At 31.0% G+C, this 20,675-nt stretch overlaps 1 long non-coding RNA gene across 3 annotated transcripts; it reads left to right on the forward strand.

Annotated features, from left to right (window-relative positions):
- The first annotated feature begins 12,366 nt into the window (after nt 1–12,366).
- Nucleotides 12,367–14,628, forward strand: LOC135135287 (uncharacterized). Of its 3 annotated transcripts, none has more exons than XR_010281487.1 (3): nt 12,367–13,318; nt 13,369–13,997; nt 14,048–14,628. It is a non-coding gene; the product is annotated as an uncharacterized LOC135135287 (long non-coding RNA). The 3 variants fall into 3 exon arrangements; XR_010281488.1 differs by having other exon boundaries at nt 13,369–13,507; nt 13,559–14,628; XR_010281486.1 differs by having other exon boundaries at nt 13,369–14,628.
- Nucleotides 14,629–20,675: the final 6,047 nt, after the last annotated feature.

Here is a 20,675-nt window from a genome sequence, read left to right on the forward strand (position 1 = left end):
GCAATAAGAAAAGCATTTATAACGAAGAAATCAGAAAAGAGAAACAAATGGCGGGTTAATAGATGCAGAGATTTAAAAACATAAGAAAGAAAATGTTTACGAAGGTGTAAAAAGGGAAAGATAAAAAAGAAGAGTACTGTCCAGCAAGAAATAATAACAGGTCGGTGTGAATAAAAAAAAGAAGAGATTCCGAAAGAAGAAATAAAATAAAAGCCATAAAATCAGAGCAAGAACCAAAATAAGGAAAAACAAAAACATGATCAGTGAAGAAATGCTAATAATACAATGGAAGTACCATTTCATGAAACTAATGAGTGGAAATGAGAGTACTGTAGCGCAAAAGAGTTAAACCGAGAATGCTGAGAGAGAAAGAATGGCCGAACATTACAGTGGAAAAAATATGGAAACAAGTTGGAGGGTTGAAAAGAGGGAAAAGACCAGGGAGGAATGGATTGGTAAATGATGTATGGACGTTTAGAACGGATGATTTGATTGAAAGACTGTGTGAAATAATGAATGAGATGTGGAAAAGTAAAGGTCTCCTCGAAAGTGGCAACAAGGACAAATATGTCCAATGGCGAGTATAAAGGAACCTAGGTACAATGGGGGTTATACTCGTCTAAAGATAATATCAGAAACAACGCCAAGGTACCTAGAGAGAGAAAGAACGAAGGAGAAAAAGTAATTGCTAGACAGAGGGGTGGACATGAAGAAAGAAACAATAACTTTTGCTTAAGCGAAAGCAGAAGAATATATAGGATGTGTGGAGAAGTGCAAGAGACTTTAGAATACATGCTACAAGACTAGAGCGAAATTAAAGAAAAAAGGAAAGTATAACAGAAATATTGAATGAAGATGGAAGAGAAGCAGGGTGGATGAAAGGAGTGGAAAAGAGCGGAGTAAGGCTGGAGCAAAGGGGATGCGATAAAAGAAGTAAATTGTAAAATCCTTGATTGTTGACCATTATTATTGCTATATCACACCAAAATAGTATAAATAAAAATAAATAATTGGCAGAGTGGTGAACATTCTAGCCTAAAATTATTTTCATCTTTTGTAGACTTTGGCCTCACAGACTCGTAGAAAACAACTTTCAAACTTACAACCCAAGCTGAAATTAATTTAACAGCAGTTATTTTAATAACAAATAAGAGAAATAAACCTACGAGAAAAAGTCATAATTGTATTATTAATTGTGAAGTAACTATTAAAAAAAATCTAAAGATTATGATGCCAAAAGTTACTTTAAATCAAATAATGGCTTTCATCCATAGAAACTTTTGGCCTCATAATTACATGACGAATAACTTTCGGACTCATGTGCTAACATACATTAAAGTACAAGGTACATGAATAAATCTAAAATCGGAAACCCAAAATTTGGTCAAATCGAGGTAGTAAAATTCATGTGAATCAATATTCGGTGCTATATATTCAGGCACACCCCCAAGTGTAAATATTCAGATTTTTTCCATAATACGAAACATTTTGTATGAAGTTAAGACAAAATTAGACTGTGAATGGTAGAAGTATCTGTAGACGCATTCATAAAAATATTTTTTATTCAAAGTTAAAGTGATAATTTACATTTTTTAAATACTTGCTACTTAGCCAAATATAAAGGACGACAGGTCCAAAGTTGCTATTAATGAGCCAATTATTTTGATATGTTTGTTTCCATATTAGCGTGGGTATAAAGTTGGGTTAGGTAGTTCTGCAATCAACCAATTATTTATTTTTATTTATACTATTTTGGTGATACCAGTTTCAGGGTTCATCCCCTTTCTCTGCCACCTCGTCAGTAGACTTATAACACATTAAAAATGTCAATATTTGGTTAGATTTTTAGACTTATTAGTGTTAATATTATCTGGAAATTGATGTGCCGTTTTTTGATCCTAAAATACTTGATTTTTGACCATTATTCTTGCTATACCACACGAAAATAGTATAAATAAAAATAAATAATTGGCTGAATGTTGAACTATCTAACCTAAAATTATTTTCATCTTTTGTAGACTTTGGCCTCACAGAATCGTAGAGAACAACTTTCAAACTTACAACCCAAGCTAAAATTAACTTAATCGCAGTTATTTTAATAACAAATAAGAGAAATAAACCTACAAGAAAAAGTCATAATTGTGTTAATAATTATGAAGTAACTATTAAAAAAATCTAAAGATTGTGATGCCAAAAGTTACTTTAAATCAAATAATGGCTTTCATCCATAAAAACTTTTGGCCTCATAATTACATGACGAATAACTTTCGGACTCATGTGCTAACATACATTAAAGTACAAGGTACATGAATAAATCTAAAATCGGAAACCCAAAATTTGGTCAAATCGAGGCAGTAAAATTCATGTGAATCAATATTCGGTGCTATATATTCAGGCACACCCCCAAGTGTAAAGATTCAGATTTTTTCCATAAAACCAAACATTTTGTATGAAGTTAAAACAAAATTACGACTGTGAATGGTAGAAGTATCTGTAGACGCATTCATAAAAATATTTTTTATTCAAAGTTAAAGAGATAATTTAAATTTTTTTAAATACTTGCTACTTAGCGAAATATAAAGGACGACAGGTCCAAAGTTGCTATAAATGAGCTAATTATTTTGATATGTTTGTTTCCATATTAGCGTGGGTATAAATTTGGGTTAGGTAGTTCTGCAATCAACCAATTATTTATTTTTATTTATACTACTTTTGGTGATACCAGTTTCAGGGTTCATCCCCTTCCTCAGCCACCTCGTCAGTAAACCTATAACACTTTAAAAAAGTCAATATTTGGTTAAATTTTTAGACTTATTAGTGTTAATATTATCAGGAATTTGATCTGCCGTTTTTTGAGCCTAAAATACTTGATTGTTGACCATTATTCTTGCTATACCACATGTAAATAGTATAAATAAAAATAAATAATTGGCAGAGTGTTGAACTATCTAACCTAAAATTATTTTCATCTTTTGTAGACTTTGGCCTCACAGACTCGTAGAAAACAACTTTCAAACTTACAACCCAAGCTGAAATTAATTTAACAGCAGTTATTTTAATAACAAATAAGAGAAATAAACCTACGAGATAAAGTCATAATTGTATTATTAATTGTGAAGTAACTATTAAAAAAAATCTAAAGATTATGATGCCAAAAGTTACTTTAAATCAAATAATGGCTTTCATCCATAGAAACTTTTGGCCTCATAATTACATGACGAATAACTTTCGGACTCATGTGCTAACATACATTAAAGTACAAGGTACATGAATAAATCTAAAATCGGAAACCCAAAATTTGGTCAAATCGAGGTAGTAAAATTCATGTGAATCAATATTCGGTGCTATATATTCAGGCACACCCCCAAGTGTAAATATTCAGATTTTTTCCATAATACGAAACATTTTGTATGAAGTTAAGACAAAATTAGACTGTTAATGGTAGAAGAATCTGCAGACGCATTCATAAAAATATTTTTTTATTCAAAGTTAAAGTGATAATTTAAATTTTTTAAGTACTTGCTACTTAGACAAATATAAAATACGAGAGTTCGAAAGTTGCTATAAATGAGCTAATTATTTTGATATGTGTGTTTCCATATTAGCGTGGGTATAAAGTTGGGTTAGGTGGTTCTGCAATCAACCAATTATTTATTTTTATTTATACTATTTTGGTGATACCAGTTTCAGGGTTCATCCCCTTTCTCAGCCACCTCGTCAGTAGACTTATAACACATTAAAAATGTCAATATTTGGTTAGATTTTTAGACTTATTAGTGTTAATATTATCTGGAAATTGATGTGCCGTTTTTTGATCCTAAAATACTTGATTTTTGACCATTATTCTTGCTATACCACACGAAAATAGTATAAATAAAAATAAATAATTGGCTGAATGTTGAACTATCTAGCCTAAAATTATTTTCATCTTTTGTAGACTTTGGCCTCACAGAATCGTAGAGAACAACTTTCAAACTTACAACCCAAGCTAAAATTAACTTAATCGCAGTTATTTTAATAACAAATAAGAGAAATAAACCTACAAGAAAAAGTCATAATTGTGTTATTAATTATGAAGTAACTATTAAAAAAATCTAAAGATTGTGATGCCAAAAGTTACTTTAAATCAAATAATGGCTTTCATCCATAGAAACTTTTGGCCTCATAATTACATGACGAATAACTTTCGGACTCATGTGCTAACATACATTAAAGTACAAGGTACATAAATAAATCTAAAATCCGAAAACCCAAAATTTGGTCAAATCGAGGCAGTAAAATTCATGTGAATCAATATTCGGTGCTATATATTCAGGCACACCCCCAAGTGTAAAGATTCAGATTTTTTCCATAATACGAAACATTTTGTATGAAGTTAAAACAAAATTAGACTGTGAATGGTAGAAGTATCTGTAGACGCATTCATAAAAATATTTTTTATTCAAAGTTAAAGTGATAATTTACATTTTTTAAATACTTGCTACTTAGCCAAATATAAAGGACGACAGGTCCAAAGTTGCTATTAATGAGCCAATTATTTTGATATGTTTGTTTCCATATTAGCGTGGGTATAAAGTTGGGTTAGGTAGTTCTGCAATCAACCAATTATTTATTTTTATTTATACTATTTTGGTGATACCAGTTTCAGGGTTCATCCCCTTCCTCAGCCACCTCGTCAGTAAACCTATAACACTTTAAAAAAGTCAATATTTGGTTAAATTTTTAGACTTATTAGTGTTAATATTATCAGGAATTTGATCTGCCGTTTTTTGAGCCTAAAATACTTGATTGTTGACCATTATTCTTGCTATACCACATGTAAATAGTATAAATAAAAATAAATAATTGGCAGAGTGTTGAACTATCTAACCTAAAATTATTTTCATCTTTTGTAGACTTTGGCCTCACAGACTCGTAGAAAACAACTTTCAAACTTACAACCCAAGCTGAAATTAATTTAACAGCAGTTATTTTAATAACAAATAAGAGAAATAAACCTACGAGAAAAAGTCATAATTGTATTATTAATTGTGAAGTAACTATTAAAAAAAATCTAAAGATTATGATGCCAAAAGTTACTTTAAATCAAATAATGGCTTTCATCCATAGAAACTTTTGGCCTCATAATTACATGACGAATAACTTTCGGACTCATGTGCTAACATACATTAAAGTACAAGGTACATGAATAAATCTAAAATCGGAAACCCAAAATTTGGTCAAATCGAGGTAGTAAAATTCATGTGAATCAATATTCGGTGCTATATATTCAGGCACACCCCCAAGTGTAAATATTCAGATTTTTTCCATAATACGAAACATTTTGTATGAAGTTAAGACAAAATTAGACTGTGAATGGTAGAAGTATCTGTAGACGCATTCATAAAAATATTTTTTATTCAAAGTTAAAGTGATAATTTACATTTTTTAAATACTTGCTACTTAGCCAAATATAAAGGACGACAGGTCCAAAGTTGCTATTAATGAGCCAATTATTTTGATATGTTTGTTTCCATATTAGCGTGGGTATAAAGTTGGGTTAGGTAGTTCTGCAATCAACCAATTATTTATTTTTATTTATACTATTTTGGTGATACCAGTTTCAGGGTTCATCCCCTTTCTCAGCCACCTCGTCAGTAGACTTATAACACATTAAAAATGTCAATATTTGGTTAGATTTTTAGACTTATTAGTGTTAATATTATCTGGAAATTGATGTGCCGTTTTTTGATCCTAAAATACTTGATTTTTGACCATTATTCTTGCTATACCACACGAAAATAGTATAAATAAAAATAAATAATTGGCTGAATGTTGAACTATCTAACCTAAAATTATTTTCATCTTTTGTAGACTTTGGCCTCACAGAATCGTAGAGAACAACTTTCAAACTTACAACCCAAGCTAAAATTAACTTAATCGCAGTTATTTTAATAACAAATAAGAGAAATAAACCTACAAGAAAAAGTCATAATTGTGTTATTAATTATGAAGTAACTATTAAAAAAATCTAAAGATTGTGATGCCAAAAGTTACTTTAAATCAAATAATGGCTTTCATCCATAAAAACTTTTGGCCTCATAATTACATGACGAATAACTTTCGGACTCATGTGCTAACATACATTAAAGTACAAGGTACATGAATAAATCTAAAATCGGAAACCCAAAATTTGGTCAAATCGAGGCAGTAAAATTCATGTGAATCAATATTCGGTGCTATATATTCAGGCACACCCCCAAGTGTAAAGATTCAGATTTTTTCCATAAAACCAAACATTTTGTATGAAGTTAAAACAAAATTACGACTGTGAATGGTAGAAGTATCTGTAGACGCATTCATAAAAATATTTTTTATTCAAAGTTAAAGAGATAATTTAAATTTTTTTAAATACTTGCTACTTAGCGAAATATAAAGGACGACAGGTCCAAAGTTGCTATAAATGAGCTAATTATTTTGATATGTTTGTTTCCATATTAGCGTGGGTATAAATTTGGGTTAGGTAGTTCTGCAATCAACCAATTATTTATTTTTATTTATACTACTTTTGGTGATACCAGTTTCAGGGTTCATCCCCTTCCTCAGCCACCTCGTCAGTAAACCTATAACACTTTAAAAAAGTCAATATTTGGTTAAATTTTTAGACTTATTAGTGTTAATATTATCAGGAATTTGATCTGCCGTTTTTTGAGCCTAAAATACTTGATTGTTGACCATTATTCTTGCTATACCACATGTAAATAGTATAAATAAAAATAAATAATTGGCAGAGTGTTGAACTATCTAACCTAAAATTATTTTCATCTTTTGTAGACTTTGGCCTCACAGACTCGTAGAAAACAACTTTCAAACTTACAACCCAAGCTGAAATTAATTTAACAGCAGTTATTTTAATAACAAATAAGAGAAATAAACCTACGAGATAAAGTCATAATTGTATTATTAATTGTGAAGTAACTATTAAAAAAAATCTAAAGATTATGATGCCAAAAGTTACTTTAAATCAAATAATGGCTTTCATCCATAGAAACTTTTGGCCTCATAATTACATGACGAATAACTTTCGGACTCATGTGCTAACATACATTAAAGTACAAGGTACATGAATAAATCTAAAATCGGAAACCCAAAATTTGGTCAAATCGAGGTAGTAAAATTCATGTGAATCAATATTCGGTGCTATATATTCAGGCACACCCCCAAGTGTAAATATTCAGATTTTTTCCATAATACGAAACATTTTGTATGAAGTTAAGACAAAATTAGACTGTTAATGGTAGAAGAATCTGCAGACGCATTCATAAAAATATTTTTTTATTCAAAGTTAAAGTGATAATTTAAATTTTTTAAGTACTTGCTACTTAGACAAATATAAAATACGAGAGTTCGAAAGTTGCTATAAATGAGCTAATTATTTTGATATGTATGTTTCCATATTAGCGTGGGTATAAAGTTGGGTTAGGTGGTTCTGCAATCAACCAATTATTTATTTTTATTTATACTATTTTGGTGATACCAGTTTCAGGGTTCATCCCCTTTCTCAGCCACCTCGTCAGTAGACTTATAACACATTAAAAATGTCAATATTTGGTTAGATTTTTAGACTTATTAGTGTTAATATTATCTGGAAATTGATGTGCCGTTTTTTGATCCTAAAATACTTGATTTTTGACCATTATTCTTGCTATACCACACGAAAATAGTATAAATAAAAATAAATAATTGGCTGAATGTTGAAATATCTAACCTAAAATTATTTTCATCTTTTGTAGACTTTGGCCTCACAGAATCGTAGAGAACAACTTTCAAACTTACAACCCAAGCTAAAATTAACTTAATCGCAGTTATTTTAATAACAAATAAGAGAAATAAACCTACAAGAAAAAGTCATAATTGTGTTATTAATTATGAAGTAACTATTAAAAAAATCTAAAGATTGTGATGCCAAAAGTTACTTTAAATCAAATAATGGCTTTCATCCATAGAAACTTTTGGCCTCATAATTACATGACGAATAACTTTCGGACTCATGTGCTAACATACATTAAAGTACAAGGTACATAAATAAATCTAAAATCGAAAACCCAAAATTTGGTCAAATCGAGGCAGTAAAATTCATGTGAATCAATATTCGGTGCTATATATTCAGGCACACCCCCAAGTGTAAAGATTCAGATTTTTTCCATAATACGAAACATTTTGTATGAAGTTAAAACAAAATTAGACTGTGAATGGTAGAAGTATCTGTAGACGCATTCATAAAAATATTTTTTATTCAAAGTTAAAGTGATAATTTACATTTTTTAAATACTTGCTACTTAGCCAAATATAAAGGACGACAGGTCCAAAGTTGCTATTAATGAGCCAATTATTTTGATATGTTTGTTTCCATATTAGCGTGGGTATAAAGTTGGGTTAGGTAGTTCTGCAATCAACCAATTATTTATTTTTATTTATACTATTTTGGTGATACCAGTTTCAGGGTTCATCCCCTTTCTCAGCCACCTCGTCAGTAGACTTATAACACATTAAAAATGTCAATATTTGGTTAGATTTTTAGACTTATTAGTGTTAATATTATCTGGAAATTGATGTGCCGTTTTTTGATCCTAAAATACTTGATTTTTGACCATTATTCTTGCTATACCACACGAAAATAGTATAAATAAAAATAAATAATTGGCTGAATGTTGAACTATCTAACCTAAAATTATTTTCATCTTTTGTAGACTTTGGCCTCACAGAATCGTAGAGAACAACTTTCAAACTTACAACCCAAGCTAAAATTAACTTAATCGCAGTTATTTTAATAACAAATAAGAGAAATAAACCTACAAGAAAAAGTCATAATTGTGTTATTAATTATGAAGTAACTATTAAAAAAATCTAAAGATTGTGATGCCAAAAGTTACTTTAAATCAAATAATGGCTTTCATCCATAGAAACTTTTGGCCTCATAATTACATGACGAATAACTTTCGGACTCATGTGCTAACATACATTAAAGTACAAGGTACATGAATAAATCTAGAATCGGAAACCCAAAATTTGGTCAAATCGAGGTAGTAAAATTCATGTGAATCAATATTCGATGCTATATATTCAGGCACACCCCCAAGTGTAAATATTCAGATTTTTTCCATAATACGAAACATTTTGTATGAAGTTAAGACAAAATTAGACTGTGAATGGTAGAAGAATCTGTAGACGCATTCATAAAAATATTTTTTTATTTAAAGTTAAAGTGATAATTTAAATTTTTTAAGTACTTGCTACTTAGACAAATATAAAATACGAGAGTTCGAAAGTTGCTATAAATGAGCTAATTATTTTGATATGTGTGTTTCCATATTAGCGTGGGTATAAAGTTGGGTTATGTAGTTCTGCAATCAACCAATTATTTATTTTTATTTATACTATTTTGGTGATAGCAGTTTCAGGGTTCATCCCCTTTCTCAGCCACCTCGTCAGTAAACTTATAACACATTAAAAAAGTCAATATTTGGTTAGATTTTTAGACTTATTAGTGTTAATATTATCTGGAAAATGATGTGCCGTTTTTTGATCCTAAAATACTTGATTTTTGACCATTATTCTTGCTATACCACACGAAAATAGTATAAATAAAAATAAATAATTGGCTGAATGTTGAACTATCTAACCTAAAATTATTTTCATCTTTTGTAGACTTTGGCCTCACAGAATCGTAGAGAACAAGTTTCAAACTTACAACCCAAGCTAAAATTAACTTAATAGCAGTTATTTTAATGACAAATAAGAGAAATAAACCTACAAGAAAAAGTCATAATTGTGTTATTAATTGTGAAGTAACTATTAAAAAAATCTAATGATTGTGATGCCAAAAGTTACTTTAAATCAAATAATGGCATTCATCCATAGAAACTTTTGGCCTCATAATTACATGACGAATAACTTTCGGACTCATGTGCTAACATACAGTAAAGTACAAGGTACATGAATAAATCTAAAATCGGAGACCCAAAATTTGGACAAATCGAGGCAGTAAAATTCATGTGAATCAATATTCGGTGCTATATAATCAGGCACACCCCCAAGTGTAAAGATTCAGATTTTTTCAATAATACGAAACATTTTGTATGAAGTTAAGACAAAATTAGACTGTGAATGGTAGAAGTATCTGTAGACTCATTCATAAAAATATTTTTTTATTCAAAGTTAAAGTGATAATTTAAATTTTTTAAGTAGTATAAATAAAAACAAATAATTGGCTGAATGTTTAACCATCTAACCTAAAATTACTTTCTTCTTTTGTAGACTTTGGCCTCACAGAATCGTAGAAAACAACTTTCAAACTTACAACCCAAGCTAAAATTAACTTAATAGCAGTTATTTTAATAACAGATAAGAGAAATAAACCTAAAAGAAAAAGTCATAATTGTGTTATTAATTGTGAAGTAACTATTAAAAAAATCTAAAGATTGTGATGCCAAAAGTTACTTTAAATCAAATAATGGCTTTCATCCATAGAAACTTTTGGCCTCATAATTTCGGACTCATGTGCTAACATATCTTAAAGTACTAGGAACATGATTAAATCTAAAATCGGAAACCCAAAATTTGGTCAAATCGAGGCAGTAAAATTCATGTGAGGCAATATTCGGTGCTATATATTCAGGCACACCCCCAAGTGTAAAGATTCAGATTTTTTCCATAAGACGAAACATTTTCTATGAGGTTAAGACAAATATTGGTGGATTGAGAAATAAATCTAAGAAATAAATTCATAATGATGTTGTTAAGTGTAAAATACCTATGAAAAAAGATCTAAAGACTGTGATGCCAAAAGTTACTTTAAGTCAAATAATAGTTTTCATCCATAGCAACATTTAGCCTCATAATTGCATGTTAGGTAACTTTCGGACTCGTGCGCTTCGTATATGTGAAAACAGGTAATTAACCCATCATTCCGGGCACAATTTTGTTTTTGGAACGAAGTACTAGATTAATAAATTTAAAATTGGAAACCCGAAATTTCAACACAAGCCGGTGAAATTCATGAGGTGTATTATTTCACGATATGGATTCGTAAAATTTAAGGCACAATCTCAACATTCAAATTGTAATTGATAGACTCCGGCTTTATCTAGTTAAGTAATTTTATCTTTGTTGTTCAGTAACTGATTTCTGGTTGAATTAATTTTTATAAATGAAATATTAACATTTTTATTCACTCTATTTAGTATGTTTTTAATTTTGTAAGATAATGTTTCAATAAAATCCAGAAAATAATATCTACCTATGTCTTCCTTAGTATCATGGTCCGTTTTGAACAACGAGCAACATTGTTTTTTTTTTTAATTTTGTATCTTATTTTGTCAATTAGATTGTGGATTAATTTTACTTTAAAGTCATTATTTATTGCAATTTGTTTTATGGACTGAAGTTCTTTATTATAGTTTTCATGGTTTAGATTAGAATTGAACAATATTTCAATTAAAGATGCAAAAGTTGATATTTTATGAATCCATAGGTGGTTGGAAGAATTGCAAATAATGTTGTCTGTGTATGTTTTATTGGCCCAATATCTTACAAAATTAAAAACATTCTTGGAGAAATATTAAACACGAGAGGCCAAAAGTTGCTATAAACGAAGTCATTCTTTTCATCTTTAGTACACTTTGACCCCATATGGATTCATACAAAACAACTTTCAGGCTCACAGTCCAAGGGGACATTAAATTAGTAACCCTTGTTTTAAGAATACCAAATCGTCTTTCAAATATCGGCGGATTGAGAAATTAATAAATCAAAGGGACAGATTTATAATTATGTTGTTTACTGTGGAGTATCTACGAAAAAAATCCAAAGACTGTGATTCCAAAAGTTAATTTAAATCAAATAATAGTTTTTATCCATAGCAACATTTGGGTTCATAATTACTGCTCCATTAAAATATTAAACTGGTTTTTCAAATTTCGCTTGTTTCTTGGATAAAATAATATAAAATACGAGAGGCCAAAAATTGCTACAAATGTAATTAATGATTATAAAAGAGTATAAGTAATTATTTTCATCTTTAGTACACTTTTGTCACACAAATTCATACAAAACAACTTTCAGGTTCACAACTCAAGCTAAAGTTAAATTAATTGTCGTTGTTTTAAGATTATCAAATTGTGATTCAAATACCGGAAGAAAGAAAAACAAATCTAAGAAACAATTTCATGGTGATACTATTAACTGTAAAGTACCCATGAAAAAAATCTAAAGAATGCGATATCAAAAGTTACTTTATATCAAATAATACATTTCATGCATAGTAACATTTGATCTTATAATTACATGTTTCGGAATAATGAGCTTCATATCAAGTACAATTTTTGTTTTTGGAAATGAAATTCCAAGTGATTAGAAAATAAAACAGAAGCTCAAAAATGTATGGAAACGATGCATGACGTTCCAAGATATTAATTCCTAAAATTTAAAGCACACCCTTAAGCAAATATCCAGATTGGCTCCATAAGTAGAAAAATAATTTAAGAGATTAACAAAAACTTGTACTGCTAATTGTAGAAGTGCCTGTACACACAACCATAAAAGTAAATTTCTTACTCCAACTTAAACTGGTATTTTAAAATTGACATGTACGCCTTTCTTGGAGAAATATAAAAAGAGAGGTTAAAAGCTGCTAAAAAATAGTAATGTTTCTTTTTTCGAAATCGCGCAGTAATGTGCTTTTTCTATGTTCAAAAATCGGCACAGAAATTAAATGCGGTGTTGTCATATTAGTATTATCTACCTCCACAATTACATTTTACAAGGTTATAAATTGTTTTTCGGTTTAGCAGTAATTCTATACTCTTTGATAACCCTTTTTATTAGTTATTAGAAACACATCCGGTTTATTAATTTTATAAATATAATTTATTAACTAAATTTGCGCGTAATCTCGCAACGTCGCAACCTTGCATGGCAACAGCGGATTTCTTGAAGTGCAGCGACATTCTATGGCAGCGAACAATGTGTATCCACATAACCTGTAATAAGTTTTTGTTCGGTGCAGAAACAACCATGGAAAACATTATATGGAGAATATCTCATTTTGCATACGAGTATTTCGCTGAAAAAGAAAATTCTGTGAAATCAACATTTTGGGCTACATAGTCGTTGTTAAAGTCAACTCTGTTAATATAAAACAGCATAGATATAATCTAAGTACACCAAGTTCTCAAGCAAAAAATATAGGTTATGTTTCCCAGAAATCAAATATATTTACAAGAGAAAACTTACGAAAATTTTTAACAGCGGCCCGTGATTAATGTACCTAATGTCAAAGGTAATCTCAAAGAAGGTCAATCACATTGTCTATAAAACATAATGTTTTAGGTATATTTTTTATTCGAAGTTGTAGGAGTATGCGGAAAGGAAGAATTTGAACAATTTTCTTGTATCTACATAACCTATAATAAGCTTTTATTATTATTACAGAACAGATTATTAGCTTACATGCCCATTTTAAATGAAAGTATGAAGCATACCTCTTATTTTTCGGCACTTTTAATATTTTTGCTTGCAGAAAGATCTGCAGCAATTGCAAAATAGAGATGGATAGCAATAATAACAAGCAGTTTACATGCATTCGACCGAACTTGCAAAAACTGGCAGATAATATATCAAATTTATTACCTAAAAACTCAGCCACAGTTTATGAAAAGCGGTATGATTTTTTTTTTTTTTTGCGCAGAAACAACCATGCAAAATATATGGAGAACACCTCATTGCATAGGAGTATTTCGCTGAAAAAGCAAATTCTGTGAAATCTTTAACACTTTGGGCTGCATAGTCGTAGTTAAAGTCAACTCTGTTAATAAAAAACAGCATAGATATATCTAAGTACACCAAGTTTTCAAGCAAAAAATATAGGTTACATTGCCAAGAAATCAAATATATTTACAAGAGAAGACTTACCAAAATTTTTAACAGAAGCCCGTGATTAAATGTACACGATGTTAAAGGTGATCTCAAACAAGGTCAATCACATTGTCTATAAATCATTATGTTTTAGGTTTATTTTTTATTAGAAGTTGTAGGAGCATGTGGAATGGATAAATTGAAAAATAATGACGGCATTCAAGACAAAAACGATACGCTAATAATTAAAATTCCAACGTCTAAAACTGGCAAAGCACGAGAATTTACAAATATGTGTAAAAATATTTATCCAATTGAAATATAGTAAAAATACCTAATTTTAAGACCGCACCATACACCAGACAAATCATTATTTATACATTACATTTGGATAGTGAATGCAGCAGCTGCTGCATTGTACAAATATACCTGCAAACACACTGTAACAAATTATGCAGACACCTCTTTTGACTAAAAGATATATATTTAACTTTATCCATACGTTGTCAACTTTGTTAATAATTGCAATCTCTAACTTCATAAGAAATATGAATAATCTACTTTGGTGTTTTATAGTAGTATTAAATGTTCATAGAATATAATTGCACTTACTACGAAGTAAGCTTTCCTAGTTTTAAGTTGTTTTCTTTTCTCTTTGATTATCTTAATTTCTTCAGCCTCTATGTGGCTGTTTTAATTCCAAAAAATTGTTTCTGAATAAACTGATTCATACCACTTTTTCTTTCTTTTACTCGAAAACAGTTTAAACTATAACTCCAAATATTTACCTACTTTACAACGTGTCAAGCATTCGGTTGTTGTAAATGATGCAACCATAAATACAAATTTGAACACTGATATGACAGGTTTGAGGCTAGGATGTGGTTTTCATATACTCCCATTACTTGTTGCCTAAATCTGGCGCGAGACCAAAAGTTATTATTGACGTATATATATAAATATATAGAATATAATATATAAATATAAAATATAAAAAAATCTTAAGCATGTGTTTCCGGTTGCATTCTGTCAAAGCGGTTTGTTGTCACAGGCCTTTGCTCTGCTGCCGGAGTGTCGGATACTATTTCCAACGTGGTTTTGAAGATGCGTGCGCACGGAAAGTCACTATGGAAGTTTTACGATCTTACAGGAAAAGGGTCAATTTAGGGTCTCTACACCCCAGTAATCAGCAACTCCATCTCTCCACGGTCTAATAAACCAGCCGCCAAATGCATGCAGTTTATCGTTCAGATCGTTAAGGTAGTGTTTGTATTTTATTAAACAAAACCGATTTTCAAAATTTTAGAATCAGCGAAATTGCTCATAATGTTATTTCATCAACTATGGAATGCACTTTCCTCTGTGTAGCGTCTAAGGAAGCATCCTTTGATATTGGTTGCATATATCGCTCTCCGAACTCTTCATTGTTAAATGATAAAATCCTAATAAACGAACTTTCGGCATTATCTACCCGTTATAGTGGCTTAATTGTTTGTGGTGATTTCAATTTGCCTGACATTAGTTGGCCGTTATCACATATTTCCGAGGGAAATAACTCAAGTTCTCTTTTTGCTGAAATGTACTTTAACACCAATTATTACCAACTGGTGGAAGAGCCTACACGTTTCAGACTTGGTGGTGAAGTGTCTATTTTCTTAAACAATCTTAACTGGGACGAATTTTACTCTATTTCCGATGTTCATGTTTTATAGAACATATTCAAAAACCCTTGGATCAATGGGGAATTATTGAAGCGTATTAAATATAAACGCAAATTAGGGCGTTCATACGAAACCACTAAAAACAGTGACGATTTTACAACACATCGTGTTTTCTCAAACAAGCTGATCGATGATTTAAATAAAGCTAGACAACTGAAAGAAAAATGAAAAGGGTCTGGTAAATAAAGGACCAAACGCGATTTACAAATATACAAAACGTCAACTTTGCTCCAAAGTCTCTCGACCTGTTGTAAAAAACAGCTATGGTCAATCGTGTAATTCTAACTTTGAATCTGCTAATGAGTTAGCAAAAATTCTTCGAAAACACATATAGTAGTGAAAACCTCTTCTCATTTAGATACCGTCGAAATAAGCGAAGCTGTTGGATATCATGAACTCCTTAACCTCTCAGAAAATAGTGCTCCCGGCCCTGATAATATGTATATCTCTTTCTTTCTTCAAAAGATATGCCTTTCAATTAGCCGCAACACTGGCTCATATAATGTTGCAGCCTCTACTCTCCTTCTCTCTTCCATCCGACTGGTTAATATCATCTGTAACACCTATTTTCAAAAAAGGTTATAAAACTGACTGCAGTAACTATCGCCTATAAGTCTTACAGATGTGTTAGAAAGTAATGGAAAGAATCGTTTGTAAACAACTAGTTGATTTTACAATTAAAACTGATATAATCCCTACCACACAGCACGATTTTCTGCCTGGTCACTCCACGGTTACGTATCTCCTTAGTAGTTTAGATAAATGGACCAAAGAAATTGATCGCGGTAATTCAGTTGATGTTATTTACTTTGATGACTTCAATTCAAAATTATCTAAAGTCCTATCTAAAATTTGTGGTTCATTAACATATTCATATTTTTTAGAATTACTTATACAGCATGACCCAAAAAAATTAATGAATGAGGCAATAATCTATATTATTGATCTGAACAACCCCATTTTCCCGAAATTTTGAGCATACAAGATTATTACACCGCACCTATTCAAAATGATATATTCTGTATTTTTTTAAAGTCCACCACTTGTTGATTGCAGTTGCCATAACAAAAAAACCCTATGAGTTAATAATTTTTGTTGAACAAGCTAGTAATAATTATTTTTAAAATGGGTCACAATTTTTCCGAAAATCGGTACTTTTCAAACTGAAATCATCATCCCACGCAAAACAAGAAATTTATTAATAATAATAATAATACATTTATTGAATCCAAAAAAAAAAAGATCCAAAAGGAACAAAAACAGTTTAAAACTGATATAATTTTGCCCTACCAAGTAATCTAAATAATTTGTTTTTACAATACAAAGATATAAAGAATCCATTAAAATTATTTACATACATTAAAATAGTTTCAAGTCAACAAGTTGGGTTGCGACACCTGCCACCAGATCTTCACAGATATGCTTCTTTACTGTGTGGATACTCCCACGGTCTCGGTACCTTATCAAAATCTTGTTAGTAATAAGTGAGGCTAGGTAAGCAAACGAAGATTTAAAGCTGGACAATCGGTGTTCAGGCACATCAGCCATAAAGTCTATTGACCTAAGATATCTGTTGTGGATCATCGATCGCATAATGATTTTCTGTCGAAGATATGCTGGACGAGAGGTATTTAAGACTTTCAGAACAAACATACTGAAATGGACAAAGCGTCGTTCAGTTGTAGTGAGCCAATTTAGGTGTCTTATAAATGGTGTGATGTGTGAGAACCTAGGCACGTGGACAACAAATCTTGTGCAATAATTTTGTACCTTCTGCAAACGATATTTCTGCGCCATAGAAAGGCAAGGGCCATAGACCACGTCAGCATAATTTAAGTGGGATAATACTAGTGCATCAGACAAGAGTTTTTTAGTATTCGTGTTTAGAAAACTTCTAAGAAAGGAGATTTGTTTCAAGGAGACAAAAGTTTTTCTGCAAATGAAGTCAACATGATCAACAAATTTTAGTTGCTGATCAAGGATGACACCCAGACTTTTTACAGACATTTGCGGTTTGAGCACGTTATCACCTATTACTACAGAGACAAGATCTCTGGACTGGTTCAACTTGGCAACAGTACCAAAAACTATAGTTTCGCATTTCGCAAAATTTAATCCCAGGCAATTTTCTTGACACCACAGATGGATATTTTTCAAATCCAGGTTGATAAGGTTGGACGACATAAAAGCAGAATCAGGAGGAAAAGTGTAATAAATTTGTATATCATCCGCATACATATGAATAGAACAGGATTTTACTACATCTGGTAAGTCTGCAGTGTAAACGGAAAAAAGAAAGGGCCCCAGTATTGAGCCTTGAGGAACGCCAGAGAACAGATCAAGAGAAGAAGAGAAATTATTTTCATAATGAACAATTTGGGAACGATTGTGCAAATAGTTTTGCATCCACACCATGGATTGCCCTGCAACACCATAGTACGCCAGTTTAACTGAAAGTAGATCTATGTCCAAACTGTCGAAAGCTTTTGACATATCTAAAAGTGTAAGAGATGTAATGTGACCATTATCAAAACCATTTAAAATATCATCTGTTAGAGAAGCCAGAAGAGTAGATGTACTATAATTTTTTCGAAACCCTGATTGAACATTAGGTATAATGCCCAACTCATTGAAATGCTCCTTCATTTGTTCCAAGAAAACCGATTCAGCAACTTTAAGGGTATTACACAGTAGACTGATGGGTCTCAAATCATTTAAGGATTTGGGGTCAGATTTTTTAGGAATTGGGGTGACAACAGAAAGATGCCACAATTTAGGAACAATTCCTTGTTCGAACGAGAAATTGATAATATGCGTTAATGGACGCAGAATCCAGTCTAAACTAATTTGTAGCATCTTCCCTGATATTTCATCAATTCCGGCCACATTTGGTTTTAGTTTATTAATTACTTGACTAATGGTTTGTTCATCAACTGGCTTGTACGTAAAATATTGAGACGAAAATGAACTAGACAAAAAAGAAGCTTTATAGTTAGGGTCAGGAGTTAGGTTATTAGGAACAATTGAAAGAAAATGTTTATTAATTACCTCCACATCAGTTAAGTCAGAGGGAAGTTTACTGTTTGATCCAACAATACCCAAAGATTTTATTTCCCGCCACATATTTTTATTATTATTCCCATACTTATTGAATTTGTAATGGAAATATGCCTTCTTTTCATTGAGTAATGCAGTATTATAATAGTTTCTCAGCTGACAGAAATATTTTTTGTGAGTTAAATTTCTGGTATTTTTGTAGCGAAGCCATGCTTTACACTTTAGTTTTCGGATTAAGTCAAGTATTTCAGTGAACCAAGGTTGTTTTCTATTGGAAATTTTTACTGTTTGCAGCGGAGCATGTGTATTAAAAAGAAAAAGAATTGATTCATTTAACCATTCGATTTTTGAGTCAACATCAGGTAACGTGTATACGTAATTCCAGTCAATAGTGGATGCATCTCTATTAAAGAATTCAAGGTTGAAATTTTTGAAAGAGCGACTGATTCTAGAATAAGGTTTTTGCTTTTCCATATATAAATTGAGTTGGCAAGTAACAGCGTTGTGATCCGCAATACAAAAATCAGATACTCCTGAGTTTAACACAGGGATATATTTACTAACAAATATAGGTTCTAGCAGGGTTTCGCTATGAATGGTTACTCTTGTTGGAGAATTAATTAATTGAACGCATCCGTAAATGGTCGTTGTGTGAAGTAAAAATTTACTGGCAGTAGTTGAAGTCAACAAATCAATGTTAAAGTCACCCAGTAATAAGTAGTGAGAAAGATTATTGATGCTGAAAAAATTAAAAACATCTTCTAACACCGAGAAACATGAGTAATTTATATGAGGAGGTTTATAAAATACCCCTACGACAAGATGCAGTTTTTTAATAGTCAATTTAACAATCAAATACTCTAAGCCTGAAGAATCATCAATAGGAGGATCAAGAACGCAATATTTCAATGCAGAGGAAATATATAAGGCGACACCACCTCCCCTATTTAAACGATCTCTACGTACAAAATTATAGTTAGGTAGTAGAAAACTATTGTTATCATTACTACAATCGAGCCACGTTTCAGAAACGGCAATTGCAGTGAAATTATTTTCAAGTACATAATTTTTGAATTCATGAAATTTATTTCGCAAAGACTGTACATTAATATGAGCAAACTCTATAGGTAGTAGATTCGAAGACGAATTTAAGGATTTAGAGTCGTTTAGATTGTAGTTACCTGTGAGGTTTGAGGAGGAAGGTTTTCTTTGTTTTTCGAGAAAAAATATCGGTTAACATACGTATTTGCTGGCCAAAAATTTGGATCAAGAAGAGTTTTTTGAAATCTAATAGGCGCTCTAATAGTAAAGGCACTAGACGTTTCCCTTCTATTTAGATGAGGTGGTTTTTCGACTTCAAACTTTGAATCTTGATCTAATTCACTGAGGACATCCGATATATCATCAGTAGTTTGATCAGGACTAAGATTAGAAACATAGATCCAACAAGACCTCTCTAAGGGAATTATTTTGGATCTGGCACCAGTCAACACATTGTTGTTCCTAGAAAATTTAGAAAATTTAGAATGAAGATTTCTTTCATTTTTCGGGTTAGAATTTTCGTGTTCGGAAGAGAAATTATCACGTTTAGGAGCAGGATTTAGCTTAACATTATCAAATTTGAGATTTTTATCTTGTTGGGTTTGAGAAGGCAATTTATCAGTTATATTGCCAACACCAAAGGAAGAAAGAGCATTGGTGTCTTTTTCAAGTACTTCAACGGATAACAAATTGATATTATCAGACCTATTTTTATTTTTATGACGTCTAGTTACTTTAGTCCATTCTTCCTTGTCTTTTTTAGGATTTTTACCTTTTTCAGAATCATTGCAATATTCCTTTCCAATATTTAGTGAATACGTATTGTCAGCATCAGTAGTGACATTAGTACCTTTAGGTATATCCTTAGCAAGTAGATTAATAAGATCGATGTTGCTACTTCTTAAAATTTTTATCTCATTTCTAAGAGAAACGACTTCATGCCAAAGAGGAGTAATTGCAGTT

Source organism: Zophobas morio, unplaced genomic scaffold (genome assembly GCF_036711695.1).
Source record: "Zophobas morio isolate AGI-343-1 ecotype UQ-CSIRO unplaced genomic scaffold, CSIRO_AGI_Zmor_V1 ptg000024l, whole genome shotgun sequence".
Lineage (NCBI taxonomy): Eukaryota > Metazoa > Arthropoda > Insecta > Coleoptera > Tenebrionidae > Zophobas > Zophobas morio.